We start from the raw sequence: 20810 nt of genomic DNA, 5'->3' as shown, positions 1-20810 counted from the left end.
GTGTAGGGTGCGTATTCACAATCCCCACGCCGCCATGACCAAATCAGAGCAGACACTTACTGCTGGAGTTATGGCTTTGGGTTAAGCAGTGCTGATAACCATTGATTAGATTTTTCTATCAGCCTTCTGGGTTCGTGTGTGTGAGTGTGTGTGTGTGTGTGTGTGTGTGTGTGTGTGTGTGTGTATTCTGTGTTTGCCTAGGGCAATATTTCTATAGTTTCTTGCCTTTCTACCACATAGCATTCTCTATGGGAATAAAATTACTGGCTGCACCTGGGAAAAAAGATTTCTAGCTGAATATCTGTTAAAGCATGGTGAAAAACACTGGTACTGTGGCAAGTTTAAAAATACTCTTTGTACTAATCAGTCTGAGTTTTTGTCATGTGAGCGCTATAGAGAAGAATATGTGTGGCATTCTTCAACTTAGATTTGATATAATAAGAATGTAAAGTTTTCCTATAACTGCCAGTATAAAAGTCTGTAAATCAGACAAGTGTTAAAAATTCTGTTACCCACTTAAAAAACCTTCCATGATGCATCAGCACATCAACAAGCCTTGAGAAGTTAGTTATTTGACATGGTAGAAAATGACATTCAACATTTTCTAAGCTTCTGAATTCTCTTCCCCACATATCTTCTTCTTACTTGCTTGGCAGATTATCCACCATTATCAAAATATTTTAACCTTTGGCATATTCTCTGCAGAAACTCCTCAGTATTGGATAGAATGTATGTGGAAATAAAGTTAGGCTAGCAGGAAACTGTACACGTTGGCTTAGGTGGATTGAGCTCATTGAGTTACTTGCTGCCAAATCTCATACAATTATAGTAAAATATATATTTACACAAAAATGCTGTTTGAGAATATTGTCCATCTCAATATTTACTACTTTTACTTTGAATAACCACCTGAAATTGTTTCAAGAAAGTTTGCTATTAATTACTAGAAAAATTTTGTTTCCCTTAAGAATGAACCCCTCTCTCTTGATTATTAAACCATTTCCAGTAATCTCAGTTAACACAATCTCAGGAGAGGTTTTGATTAGAGCATAATGATTCTGTACATCCTTAGCATAGGCATCCTAGTATTTCGATCTGAAACTCTAGCAACAAACTCATTCTCAGGCTAACTTTAATCACACTTGTGTTAGCTGCATACTAAGTTCTCTTTTGCACCATCAGTAAGTCCAGAAAATACACATCATAGACCATGTATATAAGGTTAGCTACACACTAAATCCTTTCCTGGTGGCATTAGAAAGAACAAAATGTGCCAATCTCTGTTAGTACATTTTTGTTAATTTTAAGAAAACTTTGTTCAGAGAGGCCTAGAAACTACTTGCAACATCTTAGGACAGGAAAGCATCCAGTGCCCATCTGGATAATTTTTACAATAGTAACTGTCAAGATGGCATCCAATGCCCATCTAGAGCAATGTTTACTATGGGACATCACCCAGTGCTCATCTAGAGGAATTTCTAGTATGTATCTACTGCTAAGAGGAAGGGTTACTGTGTTTCTCATACACTTTAGAATTCTGTAACCAATACCACAGGCTGAGAGCCTAGAAAGTCCAAGGTCAAGGTACAGAGGATTGTTTCTAGTGAGGGAATGCGATTTGGCTTAGAGATGCCCATCTTCTTCTTGAACTCTTTCCTAACATAGTACAGACATAACATAACATAACATAACATAACATAACATAGTACATAACATAGCATAGTACAGACATAACATAACATAACATAACATAGTACATAACATAGTACATAACATAACTAACATAGTACATAACATAACATAGTACAGACATAACATAACAGAGAGACTGTTCTTGCATCTTTTAAAAAAGGGCCTTTGGTTGTACTTATGAGGCAGAAAGATGTCTTTATAGTTAATCTGATGATATAACAACGTCCAAGGCCTCATCCTTAAATACCAGTACGTTTACGATTAGACTTCAGCATATGAATTTTTAAATGTTCACATTCCAAGCTATGACTAGAACTTATTCTTGATTTATAACATAATATAATGTAAGATGGCTCTTTAAAAGGAAGACAGGGTGTCTATTCAAAACATGTGACAGTTACATTATTATTCTGTACAGAAAGCACAGTATTATGAATTAAATAGGAAATGTTCCCATAGGTTCACAAATGAAACATCTGGTCCTTAGCTGATTGCATTACCTGGGGAGTCTCTGAAAATTTTAGGAATGGAGGTCTAGTTTGAGGATGTTGGACAATTGAGACTCAGCTTTGAAGAATAAAAATAGTTCTCAGTTTCTCTCTTTCTTTCTTTCTTTCTTTCTTTCTTTCTTGCTTGCTTGCTTGCTTCCCAGGAGAAGAGGAAATTTTGCTACATGCCTCTACTACAATGGGATCTGGATCTAAGTATTAATGGTGCCACAGACCATGACCAGAGACTCTGAAGCCATGAGCTAAGACATTCCTCCTGCCTAAGTTATTTATGCCATACACTTTGTCACTCTAACTACAACACTTAGAATTAAACACATATTTCATGCATGTACCTGGTTATGCTTTTATTCCTCTTAGTGCTGTTATCAGATTAACTTTATTTGTTCCTATTTGTAATTCTCTTATACAACATTGGCATGTATTCTAATGTCCTGAAACTTACAGCTTATATAACAGATACTCAGCTAGGAGTTTAAGAAAATCTAGGTAAATGAACTAGGTTTGGAGAGTCATTCATTGGTATTCTGGCAGAATGATTATAACTTTTCAGTTCAAAGTGACTTTGGCTTAAGCTTTCAAAAACACAGTTATAGCAACAGACTTCCCATGCATGGTAACACTGAATATTCTCTTATAATTAACATTTCTAATTTAGCGACAAGCAGCGATGACACTTGCTATTGCAGGTAGAATTTAATTAGCCAACACAAATAAATTAGGTTTCACACTTTGATCAGGATAGTGGAATTGCAAAAATTGCTCTGGAAAATTTAAACCATGAAAGATATTTGACTTCAGAGAAATTGACTTTTTCAACTCTCTTTTTGAAAACATATAAAGCCCATGACTGTACTGCTGATGTTGGTTTACTTTTTAAGTGTTGGGTTGACCAGATGGCTCATCTACTAAAGCAATAAACTACCTAACTTAATAATATAAAGGCAAAACGTACACTGGGGAAGGAAAGAACTGCCTAATGAACATTACTGTTGAACATTCACAGGTGTGTAATAGCATATGCATATCCACTTTCCACTTACATGTAAATAAGTAAACAAACAGGTTTTAGGCAAGTATTTAGAGTGGGCCTTACAGGTTATATTTTTTTCTTACAATTCTGCAAAATCTTTCAAATGCCTGTGTTTTTTCTTCTTCTTCTTCAGGTACAACAATATGTTTAGTGAAATGAAAAGTATCCTAAGAACCAGTGCATGATGAGCCATAAAGAGATTTATAGTCACTATTCTTACAAGCCCCAAAGACTTTCTTTGTTCTAATTATATGGAAATAAAAACCAATATTTTCTTTTAAAATAATACTTAAGTGAAAAAGAATTCATGGTTAAAAGTATCTTCAAAATCTTAGTCATTGTGGCAAAGGCAATATCAAAGAGTATAAAACATTATTGAGATGGTAAATGTGAATCCATTTTATATGAATAGAAATAAACAAAAGTAATAATTGTAGAATAAGTAAACAAGGAAATATTATAGAATAGCATAGACTGACAGCAGTGACAGCAGTAACTGTTTAAATTTAATAAATGTAAGAGAATATATTGTAAAAAGACTTACAGGTAGAGAGACTATAATTAAATGTAGGGTTATACAAACTCAGGAACACTTTGTGTGAGTTACAGCTTGAATGAGCACAATTACCTAAACAGAAAGAAAAAAATATGTTAGAATATAAGTTGCGCAGATATCACAGTGTGAAGACAAACCACATCTTCACAACTAGAAAATAAGTGGAAGGGAACTTTGGGTAGAATGCACGTTTTTATTTCTCTTGTTTTGTTTGACTTGGCATTTCTGCCATGTTATGTTCACTTACCTTGAGATTTGTCTTTGAAAAGTTGCTGTTCTTTGATGAGCTTCAAATTGATGGCGACTATCTCTGCTATAGTACCCTCTGCCACTCTGCCTGATATGATCTCTGTCTCTCTGCTGCTACTCATTCCCCTCAGCTCTCAATGTCTCTCTCTCTGTCTCTCTGTCTCTGTCTCTCCCTGTGTGCATGCACATGTGTGTGTATGTATGTGTGTGTGTGTTTATATGTACAAATGAATAGTTTTAAATACTAACTCTTCATTTCTGTGTTTTCCTAATTAGAGAAATTTTTGTTTATAAATATACTCTTGGTTTTGACATTTATTTATTGATTGATTGATTCTCTCTTTTTTTTATATTTCAACTTGATTTCTTGACAGAGAAGAGAAACATACAGTTAGTCAAATCTGTAAGCATAATCAAGGTGAGTAGCCTCCACACTAAAACATTTTATGGTCTGTGTAGACTCATAGAGCCTGTAGGTGGACTAGTATCTGATTTTTTTCCAGTGCTTAATCATACAACAGTAGACTTGGTGTTCATACTTCAAGGTTTCATGCTAAGAGAAAATATCTGTTTCACTCAGGAAAGTTTTAAAAAGGATCTGTACTGTCTAACAGATAATCCTACTTATATAATTGCTTGACTAAAAGTATGTCCAAAAATATTTGGTGGTTTAATGAAAAAAATTATTCAACTTCTGATGGTTATTGACTTGTGACATTGACTGGTATTCAGAAACTACCAGAGATGACGTGAAGATTGATGAAATCTGAACATACTCAGAACTAAACATGTTGCTGCCTCCTACATCTTTCTGGGCTGTAAAGATGAAGTTTGAGTCATCAGGAATCATCTTAAATGCATATTTCAGCTAATCTAAAATTCTCAGATAGGCTTACTGAGTAGTCAGTTTTCAAAGAGTTAGAGTTTAAAACATGTCAAGTATTGTATATCAAGTTTTGAACTTAGAGTAAAGAGAGCTATGTACAATTCAGACACTGTCTTTCCCTGACAGTTATCTGTACTTTTGCTTTCCTTCACTATAGACTAATAGTAAGTAATGGCATACTTTTAGGATTGTTTAGACTAAACAAATGCATCCCCAAATCTTACCAAGTGCTTGGTGAGTCTAATTTAGGACTCTGATTGCTGTTGTATCACCCCACTCTGCTTGGATGCTGTTGCAGCCATATCCTTTCTTTATTCTACATCCTTGTTACCTAGATGGGCTGTATGCTGGCATCACCTTGGAACCTTCTTGCAGTCATCACAATCTATATTCTCCTTGATTTATTGATATCTATCAATTATAAAGCTATCATTTTATTCCTTGAGGCATTTTGTTGTTGTTGTTGCTGTTGTTCTTATTCTTATTTTCCATCCAAATCCCCAGACTCCATCATTTATTCTCTAACTTCTCCTCCAACATTTAGAACAAAGTCACATACAAAATACTGGATAACTGCACATTGCTTAAACCAAATGTTTCTGGTATCCAAATGGCTGGGTATAATAATTAGATAAAAAGAAAACTAATAAACTTATTATTATTAGCTTAAATCAAAGAATTCAATTGCTCATTTTTAGTTGGAGTTACAAGACTGCTATTTGAACAGGCCAAATGTTGCAAATATACAATCTCCCCATTTTGGAGAAATTCTTTTTGAAAACTCACTTGGAGCTAAAAAATGCTGGAAGCTAGGATTAACAGTACCAAAGCCCAAGCTGCAAGCTTGGTGTCAATTCAGGTCACTCTCCACTCAGGTAAATTGACTAAAGTTTTGGGTGTTTTATCCTTATGTATAGGTTTAATCATTTGCTGAAAGAACTCATGGAAATTACTAAAAATGATTGTCTTTACCAGTAATATCTAGGAGAAATGAACACTGGCTGGCATGGTGATTTCCTTCCAAGGTGAGTATTATCTTTCAATACCATTAGAATGTGAACTCAGTATAGAAATGTTTGACAGAATCCAAGAAAAATAAAATTTTGAGTTATGCAGTGAAGAAATAACCTTACCAAAGAAGATATCTGTCTCCTACTAGAGATTAAACTCAGTCTTAAGAAGTGACATATATAAAAGTCTGGGAGTGGTTGAAACACGGAGTATCTGGATGTATTCTCCTTTTCCTGAGAAAAGTACATGCACATCTCTCTGCTCTGGTCATGGTGTGGGACAGTGATCAAATGAAGGGACGCTCACTGAGCGTTTTATGTCTGAGCTTTATAGCGGTTCAGTGTTGTACTTTCTGCATGGTTAAGCTTATTTTCAGCCTGTCCTGGAATCCAGATGGATACCTTTCTTTGGTTGTCCAGAAGATCAAAACTAATACAGTAGGGATCAGAGCATTTGCCAAAGTTCTGAAGCAGACATTTCTATCAGGCAGAAATTATTAAGGGCCTAGAGATCACTTCCCAGAGCAGAAGAATAATAAATACATTTCTTACTGGAAAAGGTTGAATCTTCATAATACAATCACAAAATATTATTTATTTTAGACTATAGTAAACATTTCTGAGCTGATTCTAAACTCTCCTGGAATCAGAAGACACCCATTATTGTAGAAGGCCATTTCTCTTCCACCAGTGAAGATTATTTTTCCCTAAAGTTTTCAGCTGGCAAAAGTTCTGTGAAATACTCATTATCGGCCTTTTGTTTTGGGGACACCCTATATTTGGGACAGATCTGGTGTTGGATGCATAACTATTTAAAACAGAAGCACATTTTTTATAGATAAAATAAATATTCCTGGTAGGTAATTATTCTTGTGAAGTATGGGCTAATAATATCTGTCCTGTATCAACATGCTTTTAAAGCAAGAAACAGTAAACTTCCATTTTGCTTCAAGAACTAGTTGCTTATTTCTTTATAAATATACCCAATAGTTGGTGTTTGGACATAAAACCACTATTATAGTTTGAGATAATTTTGTAGCATTTGAGGATGGTTGGTTTTGAATCTTCTTAAAAATTTGTTTCTAAAATCCATGGTAGTAGCATGGAGCTCATACCTTGCGCATCAAACAGAGAAATTGATTTCTTATAGACTGGAGGGAACACTTCAGTACAAGGTTAATAAGTCCTACCAGTAGACAGTCTGAAGGCTCGGCGCATTGCATTTTTAGAAATAGCCTCCAAAGACAGAAGTACAGTTGGCAAACCCTTACTCAGGTGAGTTTTGGCTCTGTTTTCAGGCCTTGCATTAAGTTCCTGGCCTCTTTAGGAACCAATTCACTAATTCATAGACTTGCTTTCATTGAAAAAATATATTTCTAAGAGTCAATGTTGAGGCCTTAAAGAAGTTATACTATTTTGCTATTCACTTGCTTCATTCTTATCTTTAATCACCACTGATCTGTCTTCATTTGAGACAATGTTTTACTATGTATTATATAGCTTAGGCTGGCCTGAATCTTGCTTTGTAGCATGGGATAGTCTCTGGCTTTCTTCTGCCTCTGTTTCTCAGCTGCTGTGATTATAGTTGTGCATCATTATGCTCAGCTGATCCCCAGTGTTGAATGAGAACTTCATGACCAGACAGAAACACTGTCTTCAGCCTCTGTCACCAAACATACTATGTGCATGTGGAAGAAAACTTAGTGTGCTAAGAAGAATATGTTCCATGAAAGAACAATGTGTTATTTTCATGATTTAAAACCCATTGGATTATGAAATAAGTCAGTATTCTGAAAATATCTACATTAAGAAAAGCCACAGCTATGTAATATGTGTGATCATATGAAAATATTAAGTGATAAGGTCACCTGTGGATCTGATAGCTCTTTTGGTCTGTAAGGAGCAACGACCATTGAAAAATAGTTAAAGAGCCAGAAGGTGACAAAGGCCCAAGTGTCATCTCCCCTGTGGTAATTAAGGGACTGTTAACCTTGAGAAAGAGATTAATTTAAAAAGTGCGAACTACAAAATGGACTTTGAGGGCCTTACAATTTAAGTTTCTTCAACTTCATCTTCTGTTTTTTTTTTTTTTTTTTTTTTTTTTTTTTTTTTTTTTTTTTTCTCTTTTTGTCCTCTCAACTAATTTTTTCTTTATAGTTAAGCGGAGGAAATACAAACAAAGCTAAGGTTCTTCTCATGTACCCACAGCCTTAGTGGTAGCTGTGGGAAAGTAGTGGGGGAAATATTAAGGCAGCACGGGAGGATGGTGAAGAGAGTCAAAGGAGCAGAGGACAGTGTCCTGCTGCAGGCTCAAAGATGAGAACCATTCATGAAAGGACAAGAAAGCTCCATAAGTGTCTAGGATCAGCAATAGGAAAAGGTACATTGGGACATTGATCCTGAAAGGTGAATACAGGAAAGGTTTGAGGGAGCTGGCATAACAACAGCTTAGCTGAATTCACTGATTCTAATATGCCAGAAATCATCAAGCATGAATTTTATTGTGAAGTATATTTGTGAAGGTGTTATGTCTACTTATGTATCTGTGCACAACTATTATTTTGAGCTTATAAAAAAATGGTGTTGTACATGCTGTACATTTCAGTGGCAAGAAATTCAGGGACAGAGAGACCTCAAATGCATATTTAGTTATCAAGCAGTGTGCTAAGCTTAGAATGTACAGCTTCTTTTTCAACACATTTCCATTTAGCCAGGTAAGGGGCCTAGAGATATGATCAAACTTGTGGTGTGCCAAAAGTCTTATACATGTCTTCCAAACTGTCCTACACAGTCCATCATTCACTCTGTTTTCACTGCCATATCTGTACCAAGTGGTACACTGCAGTTTCTCCCTCAGATAACTCTGCTTTCGAACTCTCAGGGTTTCCAAAGCAAACTGAAAAGACTAGTTGTCTATGAACTTCTTCAAATTATCTTTCCAGACTGAAAGCTATTAGTGCATGGAGTTCATTAGAGAGAGAAATTGGATTTGATTATTTTGTCTCTAAACAGTGACTGACTTGCCCCATTTTACTAACACTTCTGCAGCAGTAAAGTTTAATTATGTATTATTTTGCCACAAAGGAAAACTAGATTGACATAAAACTGTGAAAATTTACAACGAGGTATAAATGTTTATTTCTAGTTTTCTGCTAATTGCTTTTCTATTTTACTTATGACTTTGGGACATGATTGTACAAGTACATAGAACTGCATTCTCAGCATAAAATAATTCTGAAAAAATCAATGAAGACATAAAACCTTAACATGAATCAAACTGATTGATTCAAACTAGTTTCTTTCTACTTCTCCCTCAATTGCTTTGCTTGATCTCAAACTAACTCTAGTATTCTGTTCTAATCTTCTGGCTCCTTCTCATTCTCTAGTTCATTTAATTTTTTACCTGTGTTTAGCTTGTTCTCTCTTCAATTTGTCTCTGTAAAACTCTCCTGCTAAAACTCCTTCTGAATTCTGTGAACTGACTGAAGAGAGCTGACTAGAACTCAAAGATGTGCATGCCTCTGTTTCTCGAGTACTGGGATTAAAAATGTATACCCCCACATATGGATCTAAATGTTTCTTTTTATGAAAATTGCCCTATACAAGGCTGGTCTTGAACTCAGAGATATACTTTACTTTTTCTCCTTGAAGTAAAGGTGTGTCTATATTCCAAGCAGGTAACACATACCTAGGAGTTCTTTGGATGTGATCTCTTTACAGAGCAGTAATGTTCTGAATTACAATTCCTCTATAATCAGTAGGTCCAGCCATAATTTTAATTAGCAACTAGGTTTATAGACCCAACAATAAAAACTGCAGGTTATACATGAGATAAAGCACTAATCAGTCTTTATGAGTTAGTGTGTGGGTATAGACACAAACAAATGTATGTGTGTGTCTATATCAGACAGCCATTTAGTAAATATGACACTGAAGCTTAAATACATAAAATCCATGTTTGTGAATTACTGTATAAAATATTTTTACAAGACAATAAAAAGAATAATGGAAAGTAACTAAGGCTACATATAGGATTAGCATTATGAAAAGAATCAAGAGTTAAGCACAGATAGTAAGTAGCACCTTAGAACACACACAGGAGGTACAATTTCTAGTTTCTGATGTATTTCTTTAGGAGTTGGATAGAAAGAAAAACAAAATTTAAGAGGTCACTTTCTGACTTCCATGATAATCCTTTTACTTTGTTTTGAGGATGTTTCCATGCTTTATCTTCTTGATTACAATAATGTCTTACATGCCCTTGAGTTCATACCAATTGAGACAAATTTACAGATTCTCAATCTTTCTGTATACAATTGCTCTAAGATCTCCCCTGAAGATACTGCGTCCGGAGGCATCCTAGAGAGGTCATGAACAGCAGAGCTACAGGTAGGAACACCCGCACACCGCCCTAGGCCCCAGAAGCACAACTGGCAGTAGGGAGCCCCCAGAGCGCACCTGGCATCAAGAACTCACCCCTGCGGAAATCACTCCCCTTCTGCCCATTACCGAGACCCCGGAGGCTGGAGCAGTCACACAGCTCATTTGCTCCCCTGAGGAAACTGAGTCTGGAGGCATCCTAGAGAGGTCATGGACCACAGAGCTGCAGATCAGGGAACACTATATCCTGAAGCATCCTAGAGGAGCAACTACACTCAGAGCAGCAAACACCTATCTGGTCTACTACTGTGGAGACACCATATCCTGAGATATCCTAGAGGAGCCACTGTACCCAGAACAGCTGGAGCTCAGGATTATAGAGGCATCCAGACCCCCAAGGAGTTCTAACACAATCAAGATATCTGGAAAGGCAGACTCCAGTCAGAACCAATGAGTACAAGTAGCATTACAGCTAACCAAATGGCGAAAGGCAAGCATAAGAATGTAAACAGAAACCAAAGTTACTTGGCATCACCAGAACCCAGTTCCCCCACCATAGCCAGTCCTGAACACCACATCACACCAGAAAAGCAGGACTCAGAATTAAAATCACTTCTCATGATGATGATGGAGGACTTTAAAAAGGACATAAACAACACTCTCAAAGAATTTGAGGAGAACACAGGTAAACAGGTAGAAGTCCTTAAAGAAATGCAAGAAAACACAAGCAAACAGGTGAAGGAATTACACAAAACCTTCCAGGATCTAAAAATGGAAGTAGAAACAATAAAGAAATCTCAAAGGGAGACTACCCTGGAGATAGAAAACCTAGGAAAAAGATCAGGAGTCATAGACACAAGCATCACCAACAGAATACAAGAGATAGAAGAGAGAATCTCATGCGCAGAAGATACCATGAAAAACATAGACACAATGGTCAAAGAAAATGTGAAATGCAAAAGGCTCCTAACACAAAATATCCAGAAAATCCAGGACACAATGAGAAGACCAAACCTAAGGTTAATAGGTATAGATGAGGGTGAAGACTCCCAACTTATAGGGCCAGTAAATATCTTCAACAAAATTATAGAGGAAAACTTTCCTAACCTAAAGAAAGAGATGTCCTTAAATATACAAGAAGCCTACAGAACCCCAAATAGACTAGACCAAAAAAGAAATACCTTCCATCACATAATAATCAAAACATCAAATATACAAAACAAAGAGAAGATATACAATTGCTCTAAGATCAAATAATGTGGAATTTGTACAAAATGTACCATAGTGTCAGATATCTTTGTTCTTTTCTGTTCAGAACTTAAAAAGAATCATTTTCTCTTTCAATTTTATGCGTATCAATATATATCTGCAGCCAGGAATTTCTTATTTCCTGGAATTGGTGATGTCTAAAGTATGCACAGCTCAGCATTGGTATGATTAGACTTTCATGACAAGAGGTGGGATGAGTTTTCTCTTACCACTGCCCTGATATCTGTAGGAAACTATTGACCTACAAGATGAAGAACAGCCCATGCAAAGAAAGCTTCCCAAGGCTTTGGATTTTTGGGGGGATACTCATTCATCTAGAGCATGTGGGGTGCTGTAGAAGGAACAGCAGAGTGGCTGCCTCTGCATACATGCCAGGGCCCAAGGAGCTGCAAAGTCATCTCCTGTAGGAGGACCTAATTGAGGATTGCCTGAGAGACCAAGGATTGCTGATGCAGAGAATACCAGCCAATCAGGAACTGCTGTTTAGAAGAGATGCTTTCTGGAACCAATGTGGCACATGAGTAATAGGTATAAAAGGAAATTGAAGTAGTGTTTAGATGAACTTGTATGTGTGTGTGTGTGTGTGTGTGTGTGTGTGTGTGTGTGTGTGTGTGTGTTAGGAAGTTTTTATAGTAGTAAGTTTCCACATGTATACATGTTTCTTGAAAGGTATTTAATGCTATCTGTCCACCCCTGTACTTCTTCCTTTACTTTTGGTCCAATTTTAATGATTCCTGTTCCATAAACCCATTATAATACTTTATACCAATGTACTGTATCTTTTTTCCTCATAAATGCTCCTCCCTAATGCCCCTTAGTTAGCCTAAGTAAAGAGCGTTCAATGAGTATTTCAAATGTAACACATATAACTAGAGATTCAAAATTGACATCCGCAGATACAAAAAACCCATGACATTTATGTTTCTAAACCCGGTGATCTCAGAATGATTGTTTCCAACTCAATCAATTTGTATGTGACTTTCTTCATTTCATTTTTTTCATTAGCTGAAAAATATCCCATTGTGTAAATATAATGTATTTTTAATGTCTATTTATCAGTTAATGGCTATCTAGATTCATTTCTTGGCTACTCTCAACAGAGCAACCATGAACATAGATGAGCACTTATGTCCAGATCTGAAGTATTTTGGAGTATGTATTACAAAAGTGGTATAGCTGGATCATAAAGAAGATATACTTTTAGCTTTTTGAGGAACAGACACTCTGATTTCCACAAAGGCTTTACCCACTTTCATTTCTATAAGCAGTGAATAAAGTCTTTCTTTTCTTTCACATCAACATTGGCTTCTGTGATCATTTGTTGTTTTGACCTAAGCCATACTTACTGTGTGAGATACAATCTGAAAAGTAGTTTGATAAATTGATAAAGATGCTGAGTAGATTTTTAAAATGTTTCTCAGCTACTTGTATCTCATCCTTTTGAGAACGCTCTGTTTTGAGAACTCTAAGCTTCATTTAGAAAATATAACCAACTCCAAAAATTAAGCAATGAGAAAGCCAATGAGCCAAGCAATTATGTTAATAACAAAGTTTGAAACAAGCTGGGTGAGCAAGAACACTGTTGTGGAAAATTCATTTTGCTTTTATTCTAAGGTAGGGTGGCCACTGTGTCTTACACCAGTGGTGGAAGCCTCATCTTTAAATACTATTCACTGGCCAATTTATACCCAGAGGGAAAAGTGTGATATAGAGTCAGCTCTCAGGAATCTGGGGTTGGACAATGGTACTTATATATATACACGTGTCACAACATGGAGGTCTATAGAATATTGGCCTTCTGACAAACAGCCTAGTTGTGGAAAAGACCTTTGCTCAAATTAAGCATTTACAGCGATTACTGTCTACTAACAGTAATATATACCCTCATTATGAAGTTAAGAATGAATTACAGTGAATTTGCAGCATTCTTTTTGGTTACCTTTTGTGTTTCATTTTAACCCCGCATATGAACTTTATATTATTTCATTAAATTTTATGGGTAAACGTTTTAAAAATCAATTTAAATTGTACTATTTCCTCCTTTTTTCTCTTCCAACACTTTCTGCTCTGTCCCATTTCTCCTACTCAAATATATGATCTCTTCTTTAATTATTGATTCTCTCTCTTTCTCTCATACACACACACACACACACACACACACACACACACACACACACACACTCATAAGCCTATAGTGTTGGGGAGTCCTTGGTGTCTTCTGACAAACAACTCAATAGGAGGCTCCTCATACTGATAGCTCTTGAGGGGAGTATTCTTAGTCCATGTGGCATAACTTCATTTAAGATATATATATATATATATATATATATATATATATATATATATATATATATATCTCCTTAATGTGATTTGTCCCTCTTTCTTCTCTTTACTTCTGTATTGACTCTCCTAGCTCACTTTATCATTCATATCACTTGGTTCTTGCTATTCTCATCTGTAGAGGTGCTTCACCCCTGCATACACTCCCCTTTACTCTCCTGGTATCTGTGTTTCATTCAAGTTATGTACTCACACCTGAAGATTTGAAGCTAGGAACCTTGAAAGAGAGATAACATAGGGTGTTTGCCTTTCAGGTTTGGGTCCTCACTCAGTACAGTATGTTTTAGTTTCATCTAGTTACTACCAAATTTCATGATTTCAATTTTTAAACAGCTTAATAGTTATCCCTAGTGTATATGTATATCATTATTCATTAGCTGGAGATTTGGATTGCTTCCATTTCCTAGATATTCTGAATAGAACAGCAATGATAATGGCTGTAAAACAGGATGTTGAGTCTTTTGAGCACATACCAAGGTAACATATAACTGGATCATATGGTAGACTTATTTTTAACTAGAGAACCTTATTATATTTTTAAACTATTCTTAAAATGAGCCAAATAGATGATACTTGCTCATATGCTTACTGTTTTGATATTTACTTTTGTGTCAAAAATGTGTTTTTGATGTGTGATTATCGTAGACTTGTGTTTTCACATAGGTTAAAACATGAGTACTTGGTACTTCAAACATTTCTGTCTGTGTTCTGCCCTGTGTTTTTGTTGTTGCTATAGTTTGAAAATCTGATTATGATTTTGTTGAAGCTAAAAATCATTACTCAAACTGTGAAGCTCAGTTAATTTTCAAACTGTTTTCTTTCTTTGATCTGCATCAGTTGCTCAATCATAGAAGTCACTATTCTCTTCTTTTGTAGAATCTAATCATTAAATTCCTACAATGCATTCTTCATTGAGTTGTGTTTAATTTGTAGAATCTACATGTGGTTCTTTTGTTTTGTTTACATTTTCTTATTAAAAGTCATTCTTTGCTCATTCTGTTTGTGTTTTACTTAGAAAGTTTGTCAACATTCTTATAGTACTATTATTCTTTGTTAATTGAATTACTTCAATTAATAAAGGGTCTTTGTTAATTGAATTACTCTTGTAAATTTTAGTTCTTTTAAGAGTATTTATTTTATTTTTAATAGTATAGTATAATTAAGTCATTTTCTCCTTCTTTTTCTTCTCTCTATGAGTACACACACACACACACACACACACACACACACACACACACAGGAATACATATATATATTCCTAAATGTAATCTACCCAGTCTGCATGTTACTTTATCTATGTTCCATTTTAATCACTTGAGAATTATTATCTTCTGCTTTCTCTAAAATGACCTGACAGGATTCTGGATTTGGAGAAGTTGGTGCTATAAAGGTCTGGATTTTATTTTGTTTTTCTGCTTGAGACGATTTTAGCTTGTAAGCTGATTTTCTGTGCTGAGAGATTATCTTCTTACTACTCTAGTATTTCTAAGTTTTGCTCTGAGAAGTTTTAAGTGCTTCTCTGCCTTTGTCTTTCTGTGGTGTCTCCTGCATGCCCTGGGGATTAAAGGAGCTCATTTCACCTGGTTAAATCTTCCTGTCACTCATTTGAACACCAATTTCAGACATAGCACCAGATAGCCATTTTCTCTTCTGCTCAACTTTCACTGGGCTTATTTTTGGGCTGTCCCCATTAGCGTTTCTTCCCTGACACAACTTTGAGAATATCTTGTAACACCTTTTGCCTTTTCCCTCCAGTGCATGGCACAGAAAGGCCATAGATACTTGCTTGCCACCAAGCCATTCAACATGGATGGAAGATTTGTGAATATGTGGTAGTTAGATGGGAGAGAAAGAGATATGGAGCAGCTTGAGTATTATGAATAAAGATGAAACTAAAGACTTCCGAGTGGAGAATGATCATCTGAAAACACGTTTTATATACTTTGTCAGTATTGTAAATGTGATGAAAGGAAGAGTGATCCTGCCTCAGTCTTAACTTCACCATAAATGAAATGAATGAACTTCTTAAAAATTAAATTAGCCCCCTGTCAATGGGCAAAGAGATACCTTGTTGTTGATGTTCTTATATCAGTCAGGAGCAGAACAGATGGCAGTCTTTTGTTCATCATAGCTTGATGCCTGACTTGGGGGCCAAAGCTGTTTTAAGCCTAGGACTCATAAAAATCAAATCAGACCAGTCCTAGGCAATGTAGTGCAGGAGGAGGTAGATAGAGACCTGCAGACTGCCATGCTATCCACAGACCTCCCCTCCAGTGCATGGCACAGAAAGGCCATAGATACTTGCTTGCCACCAAGCCATTCAACATGGATGGAAGATGTGTGAATATGTGGTAGTTAGATGGGAGAGAAAGAGAAGTGGAGCAGCTTGAGTATTATGAATAAAGATGAAACTAAAGACTTCCGGGTGGAGAATGATCATCTCTGCTGCCTGGTACCATAGTGAAGTCCCAACCCCAGTTGCCACTGAGAGCCATGGCTGAGTCCCTGAGTCTGTGGCAGGTGGCTTTGTTTGATGTCCATGGATCATATTAGCAATAGAAAACATGAGAATGTCTCTGTTCAAGGCAGCCACCAGGAACCATGTGGATATCTGCATATCTGGCTATGCCCATCACTGGATGTGACAGTCTGGATAGCTGGAATCATCTCTTATGGGTGGCAAAACTTGGGAAAGCATGCCCTGTACCTTGCCTAGGCATGGCTACAGGTGAGCCATTCCCAAGGGATTGAGTGCAGGAGAGATGACCCTGACAGTCATCTGCCAGGGGTTTTCATGGGCACACAGGTGATGCCTTGTATCTCTTGCACCTCATCATCTGCAGCAAATGTAGAGTTGACACTCTTAGGCTACAACACTCTGAAGAATGAGCCCTGCTTGGGCAACACATTCTCTTGGGCAACACAATATTGCTGGCCCCGGTTGAGGTGGAGCAGGTTAGCTAGCCCCAAAGAGAGAGCAAGGGGAAACAGGCCTCACCACTTATCTGCCATGAGGTGGTATGGGTGCAGAGGTGATACCTTCCTGCCCCCATTGACCCTCACTACCTGCAGCAATCTGGAAAACTTGTCCTGGGTGAGCTGGTCCTGTCCCTAGCTGGCTACAGCACTGTACCTCCCCTGGGCAGTAGAGCAGAGCCTGTTCTGGTGGGAAGGGCCAAGGTGAGCTGGCCCCTAGGACGAAAGCAAGGGAGAGATGCCCCTCCTATTCCCCATGCATTTGGTGTGAGGTAGTGTGAGGAATGGGAATGATTCTTACCCCAGACTCACCATCTGCAGTCGATGATAGAAATTATCCTAGGGTCATGAGAGGAACACAAATGCTAGCCCTACCCCTCTGACCTGCTGTAGCATTCAGGAGAGCAGGCCCTGCACCTTTCCCGGGAAATACAGTAGAGATGTCCCTGAGGGTAAAAGCATGGATACTACAGCTCCAAGGGTCCAAGAGTTAGAGAGGTGTCCCAGCCCCTCACAGGCTGCTGCACTTGGGGGAGTAGGCCATGAACCTTTACTGGGCAACACAGCGGCTGCCTCTGGAGACATGAGTGCTGATGAGCTGACCCCAAGAGTGAGAGATCAGAAGAGCTGACCTTGCGGCCTCCTGTTGGAAGTGATGGGTGGCCTAGCCAGAGCCTTGCTCAAAGGTAGACATAGGTTGCTGATAAGGGAGAGCTAGAGAGCTCTCATCTCAGCTCCCACCCAGGCCAAGATTTCAGAGCTCTGAATTGGCACACCCCCAAGTCTATATCATCTGCAGCTGGTTGGGATAAGTGAAAAAGGCCAGTCATGCTGATCCAAAGCTGCAGGATCTCCATGACACAGGGACAACAAGAGGATGACTAGGAGGAGTCCTGATGAGTATTGATGGTGTTACAGAAGCCAGAGATCTGGCCCCAAACCGGTGACTCATAGCAAAGAACATTTGCTGCAAGTGAAGATGTGTGGACATAGGGGTATAGTGTGGGGCACACTGTAACATACTACAGCTTCCATAATATGCTTTCTACACTTTGTTATTGTTGCTGTTGTTTGTGTGTTTTATTTTGGTGGGGTTGTAAGGATAAGAGGAAGATATGAGGAAACGGAGAGATGAGCAGAACTGAGGTACATAAAGTGAAACATGAAACTCACAAAAATTAATAGCAAATTAATTTTTAAGTTGAATTATGTAGTAAAGTATAATTGCTAACATTGCAGTGGTTAAATGGAAATTAATTTGTGGTAGGTTAGCAAATCAAAGTTTTTTTTATTAAAGTATTTTTAAAGTATATTGTTTATGTTTCCTTTCCTGTTAAAGAAAATTTCATAATTATTAGTTGTACTATTCTTTCAATACATAACTATTTCAGTCTGTACAGTATCTTGTCTCCAAGATATTTGTTTCTTTGACAATAAGGCTATTGTGAAACATAGCTTATTGCTGAGTAGATTACTTTCTGCAGTTGTGTGTGTGTGTGTATGTGAGTGCTAAAAAAATTTATTGTTTATTTTTAAACAGTAGTTCATACATTAAAAACAGAGAAAGGGGAGATGAAGTGGGAGAGAATATTAGAGAGAGAGAGAGATAGAGAGAGAGAGAGAGAGAGAGAGAGAGAGAGAAGGGTATATTGAAGAACAGATGCATCCTGCTAAATTCATCCAGCCTGCTAATCTGTGATTTGCATCTCCTTACACCTGGATGAACAACCTCATGGTGTATTCCATTTATAAACCAGAAATTTATAAATTTTTGAAGCCATTGGTTAATGGCTTTGACAAAAGCTTATCTATAAGACTGAGCTTGGGTTAACTAAGGGGGGTCTTTTGGGAAAGCTTTTAAAGGCTGATGTTGGAAAAGTGACTTCAGTCAGCAGGCCATGATTAACTCTCTTGCTTAATCAAGATCTTAGCAAATAGTATGTACAGGAAAAAAGAGAATATCAAATTTTTACTACAGCTAATGATCTTTATTTTATGATTGAGGTTAAAAAGCCTCTTGAGTTTAAAAAATAGAAAGCAACAAAAGTTTGAAAATGGAATGTGAGATATGTTTAATGAGTGAGTTAACTTAGAAACTAGAGGAATGAAGTTTCCATTTCTCTTACTGTGTGACTTTGAAGTTTGAATGCTGAACATTACAGAAAAAGTCCATTTGAACTTCCAAACCCTCTGCATATCAGAATATAGAGGTGATGGAAATCATACCATTGGGAAACTTTCTTTACCTTTAGTGACTCTTAAAAAAGACTTTTCCTTTTTAAGATTTTTAAAAAACTTTTATCTTATGAGTTTTTGTTTTTACCTGAATGTACATATAGGCACCACATGTATGCCTGAAGCACATGAAAGGTAAAAGTGTGATTCAGATACCCTGAAACTAGAGTTATAGACAGCATATTCTGTAATGTGGGTGCTAGGAAATTAAGCTGGGTGTTAGTCAGGAGCGTCAAGTGCTCTTGACTTCTCAGGTATTTCTTCAGCCCTCCATTTGACAGATTTTTGAGAAGACAAATTTTCTGACCCATTAGAGCCAAAGTGCAATCATAATGTTAATCCTTATGTATTCTGTGATGTGTTAATGGAGTCTTGGGTGTTACAAAGTAGGAAAGAGCTCCTTTTCAAAAATGTCCCATGACTAAATTCAAGTTAACATATTTTGACAACAGCATTGCAAAATTTTTGGGTATTTAGGTTTGCACAGTATGTTGGTCGTACAGCTGAAGAGAGTGTATGGATTTTACATGAGGCAAACAGATTTGTATTTCTACTAACCCTGAGAATTTTAATCCTGCCTTTTGTGAAGTCCGGCATTAGAAGAATAAACATTCAATATTTGTAAATTTTAACACTACAGAGTTTTACCCTGAAATTGAAATAAAGATTACATGCTTAAAATTATCCCTAAAATGTAAGTATTCAATATAGTATTTGTTTATTCTAAATAATTCATGATATTCTGATGTACTTATGTTAGTATAATTGTGTTTTAAATGTAATAATTAAGAAAATTATTTTAAAAACTATTATAAACAATTTTTGTAAATTAATTTTATCCTAATTGTAACAGATTCTATGTACATTTGAAAAATTATTTGTAAAGCGGATTAGTTATTTAAAATACAGGCAATGCTAGGATACTTGTGAACATTCAAACATATTTATAATAAACAAATAGCCTCCATAGATTCTGAGATCTATGCATCAGATTCTACATTTGTGTAATTTTCCAGCAAAACATCAGGAAAAAGAGAAACAGTCAAACCCTAAAGAGCTGATTAGGTTTTTGAAAACCCTGGGAGTTACTTCTGTTGTAAGGGTTCATGGTTTGCCAAAGAATGAGACCCTTGACTAAGGACATTCAAGAACCAGTGTTGGGGTATGGGGAGCTGGAAACTGTTGTTGAGGAAATCTGGAAACTGTTGCTGACCCATTGTCCTTGCTTCAGGCCAGATGACAGGGACTGGACTTGCTTTGACTTGTCCAGTTCTTGGAAATAGAGATTGAGGCCTAGTCTCCTGAAATGCCAATTTGAAACTTGTCATGGAGTCAGCCTAGCCTGTCTCATTCCCCCACAAGTGTTTTGGGCCTTCTTGAATCTTTGAGATGTTTCTATGGCTGGTATTTGGATCTGAGAATCATCAATTGAACTGTGGAAATCTGTTCCTTAACAAACATAAATAAAGTGTTCATTATGTTGGAACCATAAATCAAGGCTAACATCAGTAGGATAAGAGACCTGTCAAGGCAGATACAAGGGTGGTCAGTTAGGCAAGGAGACTAGTAGAAGAGGGACTCATACCAACCTTGATACTGTTCTCTTTGTATTCTTATGTCTTGTCATCTCTTTTTTACTAAAGTCATGGATTCTTAGACTTTCCCTGAGTAGTCA

The 20810-nt window shown here is 36.9% G+C and overlaps 1 non-coding gene across 1 annotated transcript; it reads left to right on the top strand.

The window, feature by feature from the left end:
* The first annotated feature begins 15963 nt into the window (after positions 1-15963).
* On the top strand, positions 15964-16105 carry LOC117707990 (small nucleolar RNA SNORA48). Its single transcript, XR_004606727.1, has one exon. It is a non-coding gene; the product is annotated as a small nucleolar RNA SNORA48 (small nucleolar RNA).
* The last annotated feature ends 4705 nt before the right edge of the window (positions 16106-20810 follow it).

Source organism: Arvicanthis niloticus, chromosome 4 (assembly GCF_011762505.2).
Source record: "Arvicanthis niloticus isolate mArvNil1 chromosome 4, mArvNil1.pat.X, whole genome shotgun sequence".
NCBI lineage: Eukaryota > Metazoa > Chordata > Mammalia > Rodentia > Muridae > Arvicanthis > Arvicanthis niloticus.
Note: the sequence above shows the minus strand (reverse complement) of the source record. Positions and strands in the feature narration are given on the sequence as shown.